At 39.2% G+C, this 18,944-nt stretch overlaps 1 protein-coding gene across 1 annotated transcript in view; it reads right to left on the bottom strand.

The window, feature by feature from the left end:
* The window catches only part of LOC113660593 (obscurin-like), a 79,572-nt gene that overhangs the window by 51,558 nt on the left and 9,070 nt on the right, over positions 1 to 18,944 (bottom strand). The window lies entirely within an intron of this gene.

The raw sequence follows: 18,944 nt of genomic DNA on the forward strand, positions 1-18,944 counted from the left end.
CCTAACCACTGATTCTTCAATTATTTAATAGCTGGACTTATCTGAGGTTTTCGCAGGAGTGTCTTGGTTGCCTACTCATTCGTTTGCCTATAATAATTTGCTTTTTGCAGGTAAAGAACCTGAAATTGTCGATTCTTTGTTGGAAAAGGAAGTTAAGAGGATTTCTTGTTGGGCCTTTTGGAAGTCTCCTTTCTCAGGTTGTTGGATGGATCCCACAGGGATATTCAGGGAGGAGGCACTTGGTTTCTCATGTTCTGTTTGTGACTAAGCTAGCTTTGCTGCTAGCTCCCCTCTGCTGCTGTCCCTAAAGGTAGCTGAACCAGGAGTGGAAAAAAAGGTTCTGGTTGCTCCTTGGAAAATTGGGATGGCATTTCTTTTTTTTTCTCTCATCATAATTTTCTGGGGTCTCATTTATAAACCTGTGCGTAGGATCCCTACTAAAAGTTTACGTACCCCCAAAAGCCAAAAATGGCGTACGCCCCAAAAAAATCCGATTTATAAAACCGTGCGTACGCACACCTGTAAGCAATGTTCCCTTTATAAATCACAGATCACCCGCAGATGTGCGTACGTGAACCAACCTCAAATCCCGCCCTGTACATGCCCATTTTTAACCATAAATAGTCAATGCAAATGACTGCGCGGGCACGAGAGTGGACCTCATTATAATGAGTTTCCTCTGCGCTCTGTGTGTTTAAAAATGGGGTGAGGAGCCAGCGTCTCAGGGGTAGCCACTGTCGTCTGCAGGTTATAATTATATTAAAAGCAACATTGTTATAATTATATTAAAAGCAAAATTGTTACATTTTTCTACTTTTTTAATATTGTTAAACTCACCAAGAAGCCAGCCATCACGTAGCTACTGCGCCTGCATTTAGTCTGTTCCCTACACTGTTATGTGTCAAGATAAAGGAACCATGTGTTGAACCACGCCAGCATGCCACAATGTTTGTGAGGGTCATGTTGGAGTCACATATGATTTGCACATTAATAGAATGCACATTCTTTCTATTAACATAAGCAAATTCATTTTCAGATGGTGCCCTTATAGCAACATGAGCGCAGTCAATTGTGCTGATTACATTTGGGAAACCAGACATTGCTGCAAATTGCATTTTAAATTGAGACAAATCATGTTATATGGTGGGAAGCTCACAGCACACAGCTACAGCCATGTGGTTTCCTCACTTAATGTTTCTAAAGAGTCAGGCAAAAATGTTTTGAGGCTTGTCATGCAGGTACTAAAAGCAATAAAAAGCAAACATTTCTCAAATTGCCTGTTCTCGCACAGTGTAGGGGAACCTGATGTACCGACTACCCATATTAAATATACCATTCAAAACGACAGATATTATGGCACTCAGGGACGGCTGTGATATACCAGACCTATAGGGTGAGATGATAGATTCCAATAGAATTATTTCATATACAAAAAGGTCTTAGACACAAAGGTGAGGATGCATGGTAGGTTGATTGGCATCTCAATTTTCCTTAGTGTGTGAATGTGTGAGTGAATGAGAGTGAGTGTGTGATGGGTTGGCACTCCGTCCAGGGTGTATCCTGCCTCGATGCCCAATGACGCCTGGGATAGGCACAGGCTCCCCGTGACCCGAGTAGTTCGGATAAAGCGGTAGAAAATGAGTGAGTGAGAGAGAGAAAAAGTAAAATGGATTAAAATCTATTATAAATATACGATACTAATTATTAGTTTATAAACCATTTCAGATCACTTCAGCATGACCTAATGTATAGATAAAATAAATTCCAACCAATTTTACTTTGGATTTTTTTTTTTTCTTCTTATTCACCACCTAATTCACCATATATGGCCACCATCTGGCAATATAGATTTTCCACAAGCTACATTTTAAGACGTCATAAAAAAAAATGTAAAATGTTAGTTGACAAAACTCACTCAGATCACTTCAGCATGAACTACTCTAAACTCAGAATAAATATTAGCCAATTCTCCTGGGGAATTTCTTAGTAATTCCTCTCAAATCACCAGATGTGGAAATATACTGTAATTGCCCCAGTGGACACATTTCAATTCATCATAAAATGAAAATATATATAAACATTTTAGTTGATAAAACTCATTTAGATCACTTCAGCATGAGCTACTCTAATTAAAGATCAGCCAATTTTACTGTGGAATTGTTTAATGATTCCTATGCAATATAATTGTGCCAGGAGAAAAGACGCTACCTAAGATGGGAACCCAGGTCAATGATGCCAGAAGTGCACCTTCACTCTTTATATAGAATCTATATAGAGATCATTTATACAGAATAGTTTCAAGAGACTTTTCTTTTTCTGTAAATGATGGCAGAACAGGAGAAGAGAGTAAGTGCAAATGAACAGATGTTAATGTACGTGTTGATCATTACCTGTGTAGGAAGTTGTATTAAGGTGTACGGTTGGTTCAGCATAGTGCACTGTGGTGGTGAAACCTACAGGAAGTAAAGCAGATAAAGTTAGTGTGGGGTTCTTGCTGTAAGCTGATGTCCTAATGTACTAACAATGTGGAGCATGAATTCATCAACATACATATACTTATGTTACAACATCAGATTAATGTGATAAGATATAATGAGCAGTTCACTAACCGTAACAACTCTACAGAACTACAGACATCCTGTAACTCCACAACTCACTAATGTCCACAACTTACTTGTGTCAAATAATCACAAATGTTGATAACTCAGTAATTCAATTCAAGTTTATTTGTATACAGAACATTTGTATAACATTTGTATGCAGCTTTACACAACATAAACATATAACAACAAGTTATTATAAATAATATAAAGATTAATAGAATACAAAATTTAAGATTAATATCATCTATCCATCCATCCATCTTCTACCGCTTTATTCAGGGCCGGGTCGCGGCGGCAGCAGACTAAGCAGGGATGCCCAGACTTCCCTCTCCCCAGACACTTCCTCCAGCTCTTCCGGGGGAATACCCAGGCGTTCCCAGGCCAGCCGAGAGACATAGTCCCTCCAGCGTGTCCTAGGTCTTCCCCTGGGCCTCCTCCCGGTTGGACATGCCCGGAACACCTCCCTAGGGAGGCGTCCAGGAGGCATCCAAAACAGATGCCCGAGCCACCTCAACTGATTCCTCTCGATGTGGAGGAGCAGCGGCTCTACTCTGAGCTCCTCCCGAGTGACCGAGCTCCTCACTCTAGATGAGATTAATATTAGATATGTTTAAATATGTTTGTATTTTTCCCCAATGAGCAAGTCTGAGGTGACTCAGGCAGCAGTGGTAAGGAAAAACTTCTTAGAATGGGAGCAAGAAACCATGAGAGGAACTAAACTCAAGGGGAACCTCATCCTCATATGGGTGACACTGGACGGTGTGATGATAAATATACAGTCTGAATAAATATACAGTCTGAATATCCACAACTAGTAGGTGAAAGAGAAAGATGTGTGCAATTGTACTGTATATATAAATAAGCAGCAGACTGCATCATCCACAACTACAAACAAATCATGTTGCAGTATGGTATTAAGGTCACAGCACACAGTTGCAGCCATGTGGTTTCCTCACATAACGTTTCTAAAAAGTCAGGCAAAAATGTTTAGAAGCTGGTCATGCAGACCCTAAAAGCAATAAAACAGCAAACATTTCTCAAATTTATCCACATGAGATTGTGAGTTTGAATGTAAAGGTCTCTCTTCGTTTGTCACGCACATGGTCAAGTGTTAATTCACTCTGAACAACGAAACCCACTTCTATTATAGTGACACACCACAGAAGGGGCTAACTGCTGGTGCACACTTCTAATGACAGTGTGAACACACCACACGGGTAAGCACATTTGTAACCCATTCTGTGAAGAGTTTACACACACCCCAGTGTTTCAAGTATCTTTGACATGATTGTTACAAAATCTTGTGATGTAACCACATGAACGACGCTATAAGGACCTCGATGAGTAACAGCCAATGAGAGAGCGAGAGGAAGGTGTAGGGGGACGAGGAAGGAACAACCAGAACAGCCATCATGATGAAGGAGACTCAGTGTTCTACATGAACCCCGGACATAGACGGGGATTAATAAAGACCTGGCAGAAAGTTCTTACTTAATAAGTGTTAAGCAGGTTTGGTTAAAGTCCAATAATGATCTCTTTCTTCTGTTTATGTTTCTATTTAACACCTCAGCAGTGCCAAAGCACCTCAACAATGCCACAGACTGATCACCTCCATGGCACACAGAATCGAAGCAGTGATTAAAGCAAAAGGAGCCCCAAACAAGTATTGAGTACATACACAGTAAATGAATAAACTTTACAAAAGGCCAACAATTCACTAAAAATGTTTTTTTTTTGTTCTTATTGTGTATTTTAATGTTTTGAGATTGGTGGATTTTTGTTAAATGTGAGACAAAATCCATCACAATTAAAAGAACCATAGACTTAAACTACAGTAAATGAACAGGACAGAAGAAGAGAGTAAGTGCAATTTAAATGAACAGATGTTAATGTATTGTGTTGATCATTACCTGTGTCAGAAGGTATATTAGGGTGTACAGTTGTTTCATTATAGTGCAATGGGGTGGTGAAACCTACAGGATGTGAAGCAGATAAAGTTAGTGTGGGGTTTTTGCTGTAAGCTGATGTCCTAATGTACTAACAATGTGGAGCATGAATTAATCAAAATACATACAGTATGTATACTTATGTTACAACATCAGATTTATGTCATAAGATATAATGAGCAGTTCACCATCTGTAACAACTCTACAGAACTACAGACATCCTGTGACTCCACAACTCACCAATGTCCACAACTTACATGTGTCCAATTATCACAAATGTCGATAACTCGGTAATTCAATTCAACTCAGGTTTATTTGTATACAGAACATTTGTATAACATTTGTATGCAACTTTACAGAACATAAACATAGAACAAAAGGTTATTATAAAGAATAATATAAAGTTTGATAGAATACAAAATTCAAGATTAATATTAGATATGTTTAAATGTGTTGGTATTTTTCCCCCAATGAGCAAGTCTGAGATGTCTCAGGCAGCAGTGGTAAGGAAAAACTCCCTAGAATAGAAGAAAGAAACCTTGAGAGGAACCAGACTGAAGAGGAACCTAATCCTCATATGGGTGACACTGGACGGTGTTATTATAAATATACAGTCTGAATAAATATACAGTCTGAATATCTACAACTGGTCGAGGAAAGAGAAAGAAGTGTGCAGCAGACTGCATCATATGCAACTACAGCCAAATCATGTTGCAGTATGGTGTTAAGCTCACAGCACACAGCTACAGCCTTGTGGTTTCCTCACATAACCAGGGCTCTCAAGTGTCTTTTGTCATGCTCTTCTGCCACACATTGTATTTGTCACACAGATAATCTTACTATTTATCATATATTTAATATACTGTAGCGCCCAAAATTATCTGTCCGCACCGCTGACAGCTATAACAGCCATCATGATGCAGGAGACTCAGTGTTCTACATGAACCCAGGACATAGATGGGGACTAATAAAGACCTGGCAGAAAGTTCTTACTTAATAAGTGTTAAGCGGGTTTGATTAAAATCCAATAATTAATATTTTCTCATGTTTATATTTCTATTTACATTCAGTTTGGCAGCAAAACTATGAAGTGGGAAGAAAGATTAGTGAATGACTTGGTTTAAAACAGGGGTCTCCAATCTTATCCGGAAAGGGCCAGTGTGGGTGCAGGTTTTCATTCCAACCAAGCAGAAGCCACACCAAAGTTTACTATAAGCCAAGAACAGCTGATTAAACAGGTGGAATCAGGTGTGGCTTCTGCTTGGTGTGAATGAAAACCTGCACCCACACCGGCCCCTTGTGGATAAGATTGGAGACCGCTGGTTTAAAAGATAAAATCTTACATACAGCATTTCCTGAGATAGTAATATGTGTGTGTGTTGTTGTAAGAATGGGACCTTTAGTAGGAGTAAGTAAAATGGATGATGAAGGAAATGAATGGTTAAGTTCATGCTCAATGGAGCAACCTTACCAATGCTATCCAACTTCAAAACCCTGCTCTCATATTCCCATACAAAAGAAAAGTGAGATTCAGACTACAAATACCAGACAACATAGAGCTAGGAGACAGAGACAAAGAGAAGAAAAAAGAACTGGCAACAGAAGAAATTAAACAACTGGTGAATGATTTGAAGAATATGAAGCTTAAAAAAATCAATGGATGAAAAAGTATCAGACTCTGTACCAACACAGAAATGAAGAAATGATCAAGATGAAGAATATTAAAGTGATTAAGTTTTCTTAATTTTTTTTAATTTACTTTGCTTTCAAAATATGTATGCAGTAATATTGCTTGTGTTGTTAAAAGATAAGATGTGTTGAGTGTGTTATATGAAAGCTCTCTTAAAAAATCCCTCAATGCTCATAGGATACTGCTGACAATGTCGCTGATGAATATCTGTAACCCATAAAGGGAAACCACAATGCATGTGGGGGAAGGACTAAGTTATTAAGATGATATTGCAAGATTGTGCCTTTTGAAAGGAAGTATACTGTACCCTAAAATGAATACAAATGGTTGCTGACACAGTGTCACCGAATTTGAGAGAGGAATAGTGGAGGATGTCGGTTTTGTGAGAGAGGAATGGAAAAGAGTGTTGATATTAAAGTCAATAAGAATAGTGAATCGGTGAAAGGCTTGAAAATGTATAAAAGCTTGTCTTGAATTACATTGTGTGTGCATTCTAGTGTAAACAGGCTCAGTGCATTTTATGCTCTGTGTGAATCATAGAACAAACACAAGCTTACACTTGGAGAGTGTTTCATGCTTTGTTATAATCTTTGAATTTTAATTACTTTTACTTATTCTAATACCGTTTGATTATTCAAGGGAGATTTTATTTGTAATTTTCTTTTATTTTACTTTACATACATCTATCTGTATTGCATTGCTTTTAATAAAAACAAGGCCTCCCATTGTGAGGACCCTGAAAAGACAATGAAGGTCTAAGTCTGACTCCATCATTTAAAAATTCAAACAATAGATTAGGTAAAAGAACTTGAAGTGGATCCTTTGTTAGAAGACCCCGGGACTTGAAAGGACACCTGCGTTCATGGGAAGACCAACTCTGATAGTTGATCATCTTCAAAACTAACCCATGCAAACTAGGACACATTCCTTAGTGGGATTGTGGAAGAGTTTCCTATGCAATCCGAAAACAGGTGTCACTAAGGGACACGTACTTCAGTATAAATTACTTCTCTGTGTGTGTGTGTGTGTGTGTGTGTGTGTGTGTGTGTGTGTGTGTGTGTGTGTGTGTGTGTGTGTGTGTGTGTGTGTGTGTGTGTGTGAGTGTGAGAGAGAGAGAGAGAGAGAGAGAGAGAGAGAGAGAGAGAGAGAGAGAGAGAGAGAGAGAGAGAGAGAGAGAGAGAGAGAGAGAGATCAGCAGACTCACCTTCAGTGACATGAAGCTGTATAAGGAGGAGGAGAAGAAAACACACCTGCATTCTTCCTGAGGACCAACACATTAATCCAAAGAGAGAATTAGAGCTAAACACACACTGACCGACTGCTGCAGTGTGTCTCATCATAATGAACACACTCTATAGATCACATTCACACCCTCACAGTTAAAACAGGAAGTGCAAAATTAGCAGTATGGCCTTGACCACATAGAAGTGAGAAGTCTCTCATGTCTTTTGCACAGCAGAAATGAGTCTATGTTCTGAATCCTTATTAATCATCTAATGCTGATAAACTAATCAACTATTATACATTTTAATGCATCAAACAAAAGCAGTGTGGTTTTGCATTTCTCCTTGTAAACCTGCATTACAGTTACCACGGCAACAGGTATGCAGGGAAGAGGATGTATACAGACATCACCAATATCAGTCAGAACATGACCTTAAATCGTGTTTCACTGAACTTTGCCTGTTTTAAAGGAAAGAGTGATGGATTGTATAATTGATGAGAAGAGTTGAATATGATGATTGATAAGGTGTTTGTATATTTGTTATTTCTTATAAAACTGTATAACTCTTGAATAACTTGTATAACTGAGATCATTTACACAGAAGAGAAAGTTCTGTTCCTGGAAATGTTAGGAGAACAGGAGAACATAATGAGCTCATCTTTAAATAATCAGAAGTAATGTAGAGCATTGAATAACTTACTAACACTAAAACTAAGACTTTTCATTCGAGTGTGTATCAGTGGTGTGTGGTACCTGGTCTGGAATAAGGTGAAGTTGTTGCTATCTCTGGTGTGGATGATAAAAAACTTCTTGGTATGCCTGCAAGGAGAGAGATGTTTACTAAGTTATAATTAAAGAGTTTCGTCCACTTTGAGTTGATTCATTGCGCAATCTGAAGCATGAACTAATCAACATACAGTATGTATACTTATGTTACAACATCAGATTAATGTCATAAGATATAATGAGCAGTTCACCATCTGCAGCAACTCTACAGAACTACAGACATCCTGTAACTCCACAACTCTCTAATGTCCACAACATACATGTGTCCAATAATCACAAATGTTGATAACTCAGTAATATCCACAACTGGTAGGTGAAAGAGAAAGAAGTGTGCAATTGTACTGTATTTTTAAATAAGCAGCAGACTGCATCATCTGCAACTACAGACAAATCATGTTGCAGTATGGTGTTAAGCTCACAGCACACAGCTACAACCATGTGGTTTCCTCACATAACCAGGGCTCTCAAGTGTCACGCATTGAGTGTGACAGTCCCCATTTCTGCCTTTTGTCACGCTCTCCCAACACACATTGTATTTCTCAAGCAGAAAAACTTATTGTATATCATTTATTTAATAAGCCGCAGCGCACAAAATGTATCTGTCCACACCCTTGTCTGTATGGAATCGGGCAGGAATCAAGTGCATCTCCCCTGGAGTTCTTAGTCGAGCCTGACACTTATCAGCCAATCAAACAAAGAGGCTACACAATTGCCAATCAGAAAATAGCACTATTGTATCTGTGTAAGATTTAATGCAACATCCAATGAAAAAAAAGCTTATCCTGGAATTGTTCAGCATCATCCTTGTTCACCCACAGAGAAAATGTTACAACAAATTCACAACTTCTTCAACACAAACAATGACATTGTGACTGCTGTTAGAGACGTTTCCCAGATAATCAGCATGAGTTTTTCATGAGTGTCTGTAACTTAGCCAAACGTTTTACAGCCTGTTCACTGACAACACCTGCTCAGAACAAGTAGTCTAGGGCCAGTGGTTCTCAACTAGGGGCCCAGAGATGGTGCCAGGGGCCCCGGTTTTTTGACATTTTATAAAATAATGAATTTATCATAAATTAAATCTCAGAAAAATAAGGCCACTAACCACCAGCAATACATTGTATAATTTAATATGTTTTGTTTAATTCAAATATTAAGTTTTTTTTAATGTTTTATGTCATAATTTATTTATTTATTTACGGGGGGGGGGGGGGGCGGCATATTTAAAGTATGTCACTCTTGCCTGTCTTCAAAACTGAAGAGCCCTGCATAACATTTATATAGAGTCAGGCAAAAATGTTTAGAGGCTTGTCATGCAGACTCTAAAGGCAATAAAAAAGCAAACATTTCTCAAATTTATCCAAATAAGGAGATTGTAGAGGATCATGACAGAAGGGGCGTGACCCATTCTGTGAAGAGTTTACACACACCCCAGTGATTCATGTATCTTTGACATGATTGGTACAAAGTCTTGTGATGTAACCACATGTACGACGCTAAAAGAACCTCGATGAGTAACAGCCAATGAGAGAGCGAGAGGAAGGTGTAGGGGGACGAGGAAGGAACAACCAGAACAGCCATCATGATGAAGGAGACTCTGTGTTCTACATGAACCCAGGACATAGACGGGGATTAATAAAGACCTGGCAGAAAGTTCTTACTTAATAAGTGTTAAGCAGGTTTTATTAAAGTCCAATAATGAACATTTTCTCTCGTTTATTTTTCTATTTACATTCAGTTTGGCAGCAAAAACTCAAAACTCAAATACTTTTAGTTGATCAGTGAAAACTTTATATTTTCATATAATAAGTAAGATTAGTGAATGACTTTATGGTTTAAAGATAAAATCTTACATACAGCATTTCCTGAAATAATATTAAACAGGGATGAGAGAGAGAGTGTGAGAGAGAGAGAGAGAGAGAGAGAGAGAGAGAGAGAGAGAGAGAGAGAGAGAGAGAGATCAGCAGACTCACCTTCAGTGACATGAAGCTGTATAAGGAGGAGGAGAAGAAAACACAACTGCATTCTTCCTGAGGACCAACACATTAATCCAAAGTGAGAATTAGAGCTAAACACACACTGACCGACTGCTGCAGTGTGTCTCATTATAATGAACACACTCTATAGATCACATTCACACCCTCACAGTTAAAACAGGAAGTGTAAAATTAGCAGTATGGCCTTGACCACATAGAAGTGAGAAGTCTCTCATGTCTTTTGCACAGCAGAAATGAGTCTATGTTCTGAATCCTTATTAATCATCTAATGCTGATAAACTAATCAACTATTATACATTTTAATGCATCAAACAAAAGCAGTGTGGTTTTGCATTTCTCCTTGTAAACCTGCATTACATTTACCACATCAACAGGTATGTAGTAAAGAGGATGTATACAGACATCACCAATATCAGTCAGAACATGACCTTAAAATGTGTTTGAAGCTCAAGATTCCTCAGTACCATGGTTAACTCCACTGGAACAGAGTGCTATGTGGGGCATCCAAACCCCATCTGCCGGTCAATCAGGAGCGCCGCTGTGACATTCACCTTCAGGCAGATCACAGAGCAGAGCTGGGCTCAGCAACTACAAGGGAGTAAAGAGGTCAATCTCTTGGCTGGTCCAGTATAAGGTATGTTTTGCATGCTGGGACCAGCTTGGGATGGTGGTATGCTGGTCCAGCATTAGGTGCTGGTTGGTGGTGTGCTGGCCGACCAGCCTGGGATGCTGGTGTGCTGGTCAACATATGTTGTCTTTTGGATGCTAGTATAATCCCAGCAAGACCACAACAAAACCCATTTGTTACATAGCACATTTCTTAGTGCATATTCATAGTTAAATAAAGACCAAGACAATTTTCTAGAGAATTGCAATTCACTTTTTAATAAAGAAAAACATTCTGGATATTCCTATATATATGTGTATGTGTATAAGTTTGTTTAAAATATTTATTGGACAATGACACTCTCACTGTAATATAAACATGTGCACAAATAATGTTACACAATATAACCTTTACAACACACATTTTCGGTCTTAGCTTCCGCTCTCTCTTTTAGCGAGTAACAAGTAGTATGTGCTGGTGATGACCATGTTTTTTTAAGAGGTGCTACCCGGAGTCGTTTGCCTATAGACAACTCCTGCTCTATGTCTTCCTTATTCTCTGAAAAATTATAGAAACAAAATAAGAAACAAAACTATATATCACTCATTTGTTTATATTGTGCAGTGAACGAGTTACGATAAAACAGCTACTGTTTAAGTTGCATACCTTTAAGCATTAGTATTTGTGCCCTGAAGAAGTCTTGCTTCCATCGTACTGAATAAACCTGAGTTTGGTCAAACATGTCATAGTTAAAGTCCTTAAAACCTCTTAAGGATCTCCGCCTATATGACTTGCCCAACAAAAAGTGGTACAGCTCCCACATACTTTGACATACAGGTGTGAGCCTGGTCTCATTTGAAAGAAGAGATTCTCTAACTAGATAACTCTAGTTTCAGATTGATTCTAGGCCTTACTGGCACAAAGTTACAGGGGTTTGAATGCAGGTTTTCATTTCCGCCTGGGTTGTTTACCTGATAAACTGATTAATCTTATTTTTCTGGAACATGTTAGGGACCAAATAACAACTGACTGACTAACGGCTTTCACCAAAAAAAAATTCAAGTCAAAAGACCCAAAAATGTATTTTATATGAATATTTTTCTACGGCCCTGGTCGTCGGGTGCAGCGTTTTTGTGTACTTGTTTACTATATAACTTTGATATAAAAGGCTGCAGGCTCAGTCTGACACGCCATAAATAAGCCTAGACTCTCTCTCTATCACTCTGGTGTGAAAACAGGCCTGTAACTTGACACCCTGAGCTGTGAGAGGGACAAAAGGTCAGGGATTACGCAAGAATTCCTTTGCGCATCCAGTTCACGCAGACACAGGCAAAGAACATACGGCATGCCGCATAGCGTTGGAATCGTCTGCTTATTGGCTAAACAGCTGTATAGGTCCCGGCCCATTTCATTGCTATTGGAAGGAGTAATTGTCAGTCAAATGCGGGTTCCCAAAAATGAGGTCATGCCATCATTGGCTTCTCAGCCGTCTATCTCTTGGAATCTGCCAAATGCTGTAAATGTAAATGTAAATGTAGTCGAAAACATTGCGAGATTTATTTTTGGAAAGTGCAGGAACTACATTTGCATAGTTGCTTTAAAGGTGGCATTGCAATGCTGATGCTGGGTAATATCTCTTCACTTTACTAAAAAAACAAACAAACAACTTAACTGCTTCTTAATTGAGACAAATGGATTATATATATATGATTATATAATGGATTATGGATATATCTTTCAAAAACCATCATTCTGTATGATTTATATGCTGCTTCCCTCATGGAGCCCGGGAAGTCAACATTTGTTGGTATTACTACATTTAATTTGTTTAGACACTTTAATTCCTAACGAACGATTTTTAAATGTTTTTTATTCTTTGTTATTCAAAGTTTTTTGAGCTTTGTTATTTCATTTCTTAATTCAAAAGAGGGAGCAAAAGAAATAACACACTTATAATTAAATTTGTTCCAATATATTGTGTTTTAATCTTATATTAATGTGTTACATAGAAACATACACGAGTAAAAATGTACAGTAGGTTGTTCCCATTAAGCTCATTCCAGCAAGCTTCCTCAGCTGTAAAGGGTTTCATCTTCCAAGCGTCGATAAGTGAATGAATCTGTTAAAACTTTGTGCTTCTTATAGCATTGGTTGGGGGCATTGATCTTGTTTGCATAGCCCACTCAGGTAATTTTCATATGAATGGCACGCACACGGTAGGTGGGATCACATTAGTGCTGAGGTCGAGCCAGGAAAACTGTACCTAAAAAGACAATATTTGCTTTCGATTTTAATTACCTCATTTAAAAGTAGACATTTCAGGCTTTCATTAGACATATGTATCATGTTCGTGTGATAAGTATTGGCGGCGTTATCAGTTCATGTTTGTAACGTGTTTCAGGAAGATGGTCAAGGACACAGAGATGTCTGAATGCACACCCTGGTTATTTTCTTTATTTGCCAAAAGCACAACATTTTGTTTTTATTATGAAGGCACAAAAAGTAGACACTTCACAGTTTTGAATGATGTACTACATATATGTGTATGTGTCATAGTCTGCCTGCTCACTCGGCTGTAAAACAGCCACTTCCAGGTCGGCAGCCATCTTGGCTGTGGCACTTCCGGGTTAATACAACTTTATACTCCACCAGACTATTATGTGGTCGCCCCCTATTTTCAGGCCTATAACCTGACACCCTGTGGTGTGAGAGTGTGAAAAGCTCGAGAATTGCGCAATAAAGCTCTTCTCACGCCTCTACCAGGCAGACCTCCCCTCACAGATGTGTCGTGTCATATATCGTTCAAAAGCTCTCTTTATTGGCTAAAGAGCTGTAAAGGTCTTGTTGCAAATAAACCACCATCTGCTCAACCCAGGGTGATGCTTCCCCCGATTGTTGATTAGCCCTGGATGTACTAGCTTTCAAAAGTATGTTCGAACATCAAGCTTCATGAGCAACCTGAGTCTTCTACAGGGCGCATGCTTCCCCTACCTTTTATCGCTATAGCTTAGCATATATACAACATGCTTGTTGCATATTGCTGCCGCAGGGGTGTATTATGCTTCCTCCTTTACGCTGCACACTTGGCCTCAACTTACTACAGCAACATGCTTGTCGCAAATACGCCGCCATCTGCTCAGCCCAGAGTGATGCTTCGCATGATTATTGACTAGCCCTGGATGTGCTAGAGTCTTCTACAGGGCGCATGCTTCCCCTACCTGTTATCGCTAGCTTGGCGTATATACAACATGCCGTTGTCATATTGCTGCTGCGGGGTGTATTCTGCTTCCCCCGTTACGCTGCACACCCGGCCTCAACTTCTACAGCAACAAGCTTGTCGCAAATATGCCACCATCTGCTCAGCCAGGGTGATGCTTCCCCTGATTGCTGATTAGCCCCGGACGTACAAGCTTTCAAAAGCGTGTTCAAATACCAAGCTTCACAAGCAACCATGTCACTGAGTCTTTTACAGGGCGCATGCTCCCCTACCTGTTCCAACTATAGCCTAGTGTATATTCAACATGCTCGTCATTGTATCAGGGGCGTATTATGCCTCCCCTTTACGATTCACACTTGGGTCAACAGACTACAGCAACATGCTCGTTGCAAATATGCCACCATTCGCTCAGCCCAGGGTGACCTTCCCCTGATCGTCGATTAGTTGGATGTACTAGCTTTCATACTGCAACATCGTTTTCTTTCCTCTGGATGTTGAATTCAAGCTGCATGAGAGACCAGAGTTTCTACAGGACGCATGTTCCCCTACCCGTTCTCAATAATATTTAGTGGATATACAACATGCTTGTTTATATCTCTGCTGCAGGGGTGCATTATGCTTCCCCCTTTTGCCTCACACTTTGCTTTAACTGACTACAGCAACGTGCTCGTCGCAAATATGCTGACATTTGCTCAGCCCAGGATGACTCCGATCTCCAATCAGTTCCGGACTTACCAGCTTCTACTGCAACGGTTATGTTGGGGGTTTTCCCTTGTCACATGGTTTTGTTTTAGGGGTCTATTCTATTTTCTAGTTGCTGCTCTCCCCGCTCGGTCCATGCATGCGCATAGACGGGACCGTGGATTCTTGCCCAAAACAGAACCATACCGCCAACACTAACTGTATGACAAAGTGGTCCTGACAGAAATAAAGCATCGCGTTAGTTCTGGTAGGCCACGTCGTCAAGCGTGCATCAGCTGTTAATCAGCCGTCCACGACACACACCAATCCAGTTACAACATCCATAATACATCCATTTAAATTCCCATTCATTGAGCCGCTTTCTTTTGCTGCTGCGATTTAAACTCCCTCCTCCAACCTCGACTCCAACATGCCGGAGACTGTGTTCGTTGTACCAGTTTATGTCTTAAATCTCCACATATTTTTCTCTCTCTCTCCCTCTCTCTCTAATTATTTAATTATTTATTTATCCATTTATCCTTTTATTATTTGCCAAAAAAAACTCTATGCATGATTAATGGTTCTTTTATGGGGGGGGGGTCTATTCTATTTTCTAGTTGCTGCTCTCCCCGCTTGGTCCATGCATGCGCACAGACGGGCACGTGGATTCCTTCCCAGAACAGAACCATACCAGAAAACACTAACTGTATGCATATCATCTAATAAATTCTCATTTGACAAAGTGGTCCTGACAGAAATAATAATAATCATGACGTGGTGACAGTCAGCAGCAGTCTACAGAATTACTGACCTGACATCTCCATCCAGTGGTCTTTTAGAGTTAGTGCACCAGAATAAGGCTAAATATGATACAATTGATTGATTTACTGACTGACTGACTGACTTATTGATTTTTCATGGAGTATCTATTCACTTAATTTCACTTACAAATGAAAAATGTCTGTTATTCTAATGTTCCCCCTTCATTCAGTGTGCGTGTCATTCAACACAAAGTGAACATCTGTTGCAAACAGCTGGTAGTTGAATAAGGAAGTATACATGGGTAAGATATTACACTCATTTAATGATGAGTCTGGACATTTCTTCATCCCAGCAGCAGAAGTCACACTTACCAGACTGCTGGTGTAACCTCAGCCCTTCTCTTACTTATCAAGAGCTTTATCCTGGTCTGCATTGTGGTGGATATGGAGTTTCTCCCAAGAACACAGGGAATAAGGTGGGAATACACCATGAAGAAGAGGCCATGGCATGACATGATGTTACATGGTTTAGAGTCACTAATACATCTACCAGCATGTTTTTGTACAGGATATCATGGGAAACTTCACACTGATGGTAATATGAACTCAGGATCAATCCAGCTTCAAAATTTAAAAGAGGAAATGCTTTAACTGAGCATGCTAGAGGAAAAAATGCTGAGAAAAATTAACCTGGACAGCTAAAAAAACAGATTATGGATTCTTCCTCCAGGTCCTTCATTTAACAGATGGTTTAAAAGCAGCTCTGTGGCTGGGGGACATGAAGGAAGGTTTGGGAGGTGGATCTGGTATCTGTCTTTGCAGAAATAATGGTAGAATTGGTAGAAAAGTTGCTTACAATAATCTTTGTGACACAGATGTATTTATTGTCTCTGAGGAACACCTCAGTTCTGATTGCATTTATAATCTAGGACCAAGAACATTACAACATTTTGAGAAGAAATAATACAATGTGTCTAGTTTTTAATAATGCATATATTGTAAAAGTGAAACAGGCTTCAAAAGCATGTGATCATCAGCTATAAACCCTATAAATGATACACCTTTAAATCTAACCACACATATTCCATGATTTAGGTAAAATATTATTTAGCATAAAAAAGGAAAGCTGAAAGTCTAAAACAGTTGGAGAGAACAAACCGTGAATAAGAAATGAAGCTAATTTATTTACTAAACTATTTATGCAGGAATATTTCTGAACAAATCTCTTGATTAATATCTTGGTGGATCAGTGAATTGAGTTCTTCTTTACTGCAGACTCACTGTTTCCTCTCCATCACTTTTGCTGTAATTGACTGTACCAGAACCTGGAGAGAAAAATAAAGAAAAAAGCTCAGGTCGTGCAGATTAAAATGGTGGGAAGTGGATGATAAACTTCTCACAAAAGCTTAAAGGAGTTTGTACCGTTCTTTCTGGGGGTGCAATAAACCACAGCCACGATAATATGCAGAAAGATCACAGTTACCACGGCGACAGGTATATAGGGAAGAGAATCTGGAGAAACATCACCAATGTCACTCAGAACATCACCTTAAAACTCTTTATTTGATAGAATGAGTGATAAGGGGTTTGTAGGTGTGTAGTTTAGTGTATAACTTGTACAACTGAGTCTTTATAAAGATCATTTACACAGAATAGTTTCAAGAGAAAGTTCTGTTAGTGGAGATGTTAAGAGGTCATGAGCTCATCTTAAGTGGACAGAAGAACGTAGTGTATTGACAATCACCTGTTTCAGATGCGTCAGAGTGTACAGTGGTTTCAACATTTAGACCTGGAGGTGGTTTTGTACCTTCTAATGTATCACCTACAGGAAGAGCAGATAAAGTTAGAGTGGGGATCCTGCTGTGAGCTGATGTACTAACGTACTAACAGTAAAACTAAGACTTTTCATTGCAGTGTGTATCAGTGGTGTGTGGTACCTTTTCTAGAATGAGGTGTGATTGAAGTTGTTGTGATCACTAGTGTGGATGATGAAGGTGCCCCTGTACGGAGAGAAAGGTTTAATAAGTTATAAATAAAGAGTGTGATGTGTGGTGAGTGAAGGCAGGACACAAGTGTGGAAACTCAGTGTGTTCTTTATTAAAGACAATCCAGGAATCGTAGTGAGAAGTGAAAGCAGGTCAGAACACAAACTCAGATAATCCGTAATCATAAACACAAACAGAACAGAAATGTGAGTAATTTTTACATTTTATATGTATTGTTATTGTCACCAAGATTTGATGAATGATCTCCACATCATTTATTATAAAATAGAAGTTCACATATTTATTAAAATATTTCATTGCCATAGATAAACACTGTAGTCGACATCACATATGGTTTATATACAGAAGGATGTTTTACCTTTTACTGTGAGTCGGATGTCTGTACTGATTTTGTTGTTGATCTCACACCTGTACAATCCTCCATCCTTTACAGTCAGGTGTGATATGAGTAGAGAGAGATTTCCTGGACGATGATTATTAAAGACCTGAACTCTGTCTGTGTAGAGATTTGTCTGCTCCTTTGGGAAGATCTTTATGACATCAGATCCTTTATAAAAGCTCCATCTGAAAGTGTGTGGTTTGGCTTGTAGTTCAGAGCAGGAGCAGGGCAGAAGGACAGACTGTCCCACGATTCCAGTCACATCCACTGTCTGTTGATTCAGTCTGCAACCTGGAGAATGAACAAACATCAACATATTGTATTGATGTTACAACATCAGATTAATCTGTCATGAGATTATCACTGAAGTAACATTGTGAATAAAAATGACTCCTATACCTTTAATAGTGAGTCTGACGTATCTGTATTCACCGCCTTTAACATCACAACTATAAACTCCTCCATCCTGTTCAGTCAGGTGTGATATGAGCAGAGAGAGATTTCCTGAAGAGTGATCATTAACCAGCTGAAATCTCTCTTTGTACTCATCACTCTCAGGAGATATCTGTGCCCAGTTATTTCTATATGTATTTTTCTTCCATGTGAATGTCTCAGGTTTGCTGTGGAGCTCAGTGCAGGAGCAGGGCAGCAGTACTGAGTCTCCTGTGTATGCAGTGATCTGTTCTGTCTCTCCATTTCCATTCAGACTGCAGCCTGTAAGATGTGTTAATGAGCAGTTCACCATCTGTAACAACTCTACAGAACTACAGACATCCCGTAACTCCACAACTCACTTGTTCAATAATCACTAATTTTAATTGCTCTCCACATGTGGTCAGTCAAAAAGAAAGAGTTGCAATTAAAATGATAAAAAGCAGTTAAAAAAGCAGCAAATAAAAAAACAGCATGTAGTTTCATCACATGACACTTCTACAGGCAAAAATGTTTAGATATTCCGGATTCACTCGGATTAGGGGTTCCCGGGTCTGGCCCATTATCCGCTCGGATAGTGGATAGGAAATTGTACAGGTGTCCGGAGCAGATAG

The sequence above is a fragment of the Tachysurus fulvidraco genome, chromosome 9 (assembly GCF_022655615.1).
Source record: "Tachysurus fulvidraco isolate hzauxx_2018 chromosome 9, HZAU_PFXX_2.0, whole genome shotgun sequence".
Taxonomy (NCBI): Eukaryota; Metazoa; Chordata; class Actinopteri; order Siluriformes; family Bagridae; genus Tachysurus; species Tachysurus fulvidraco.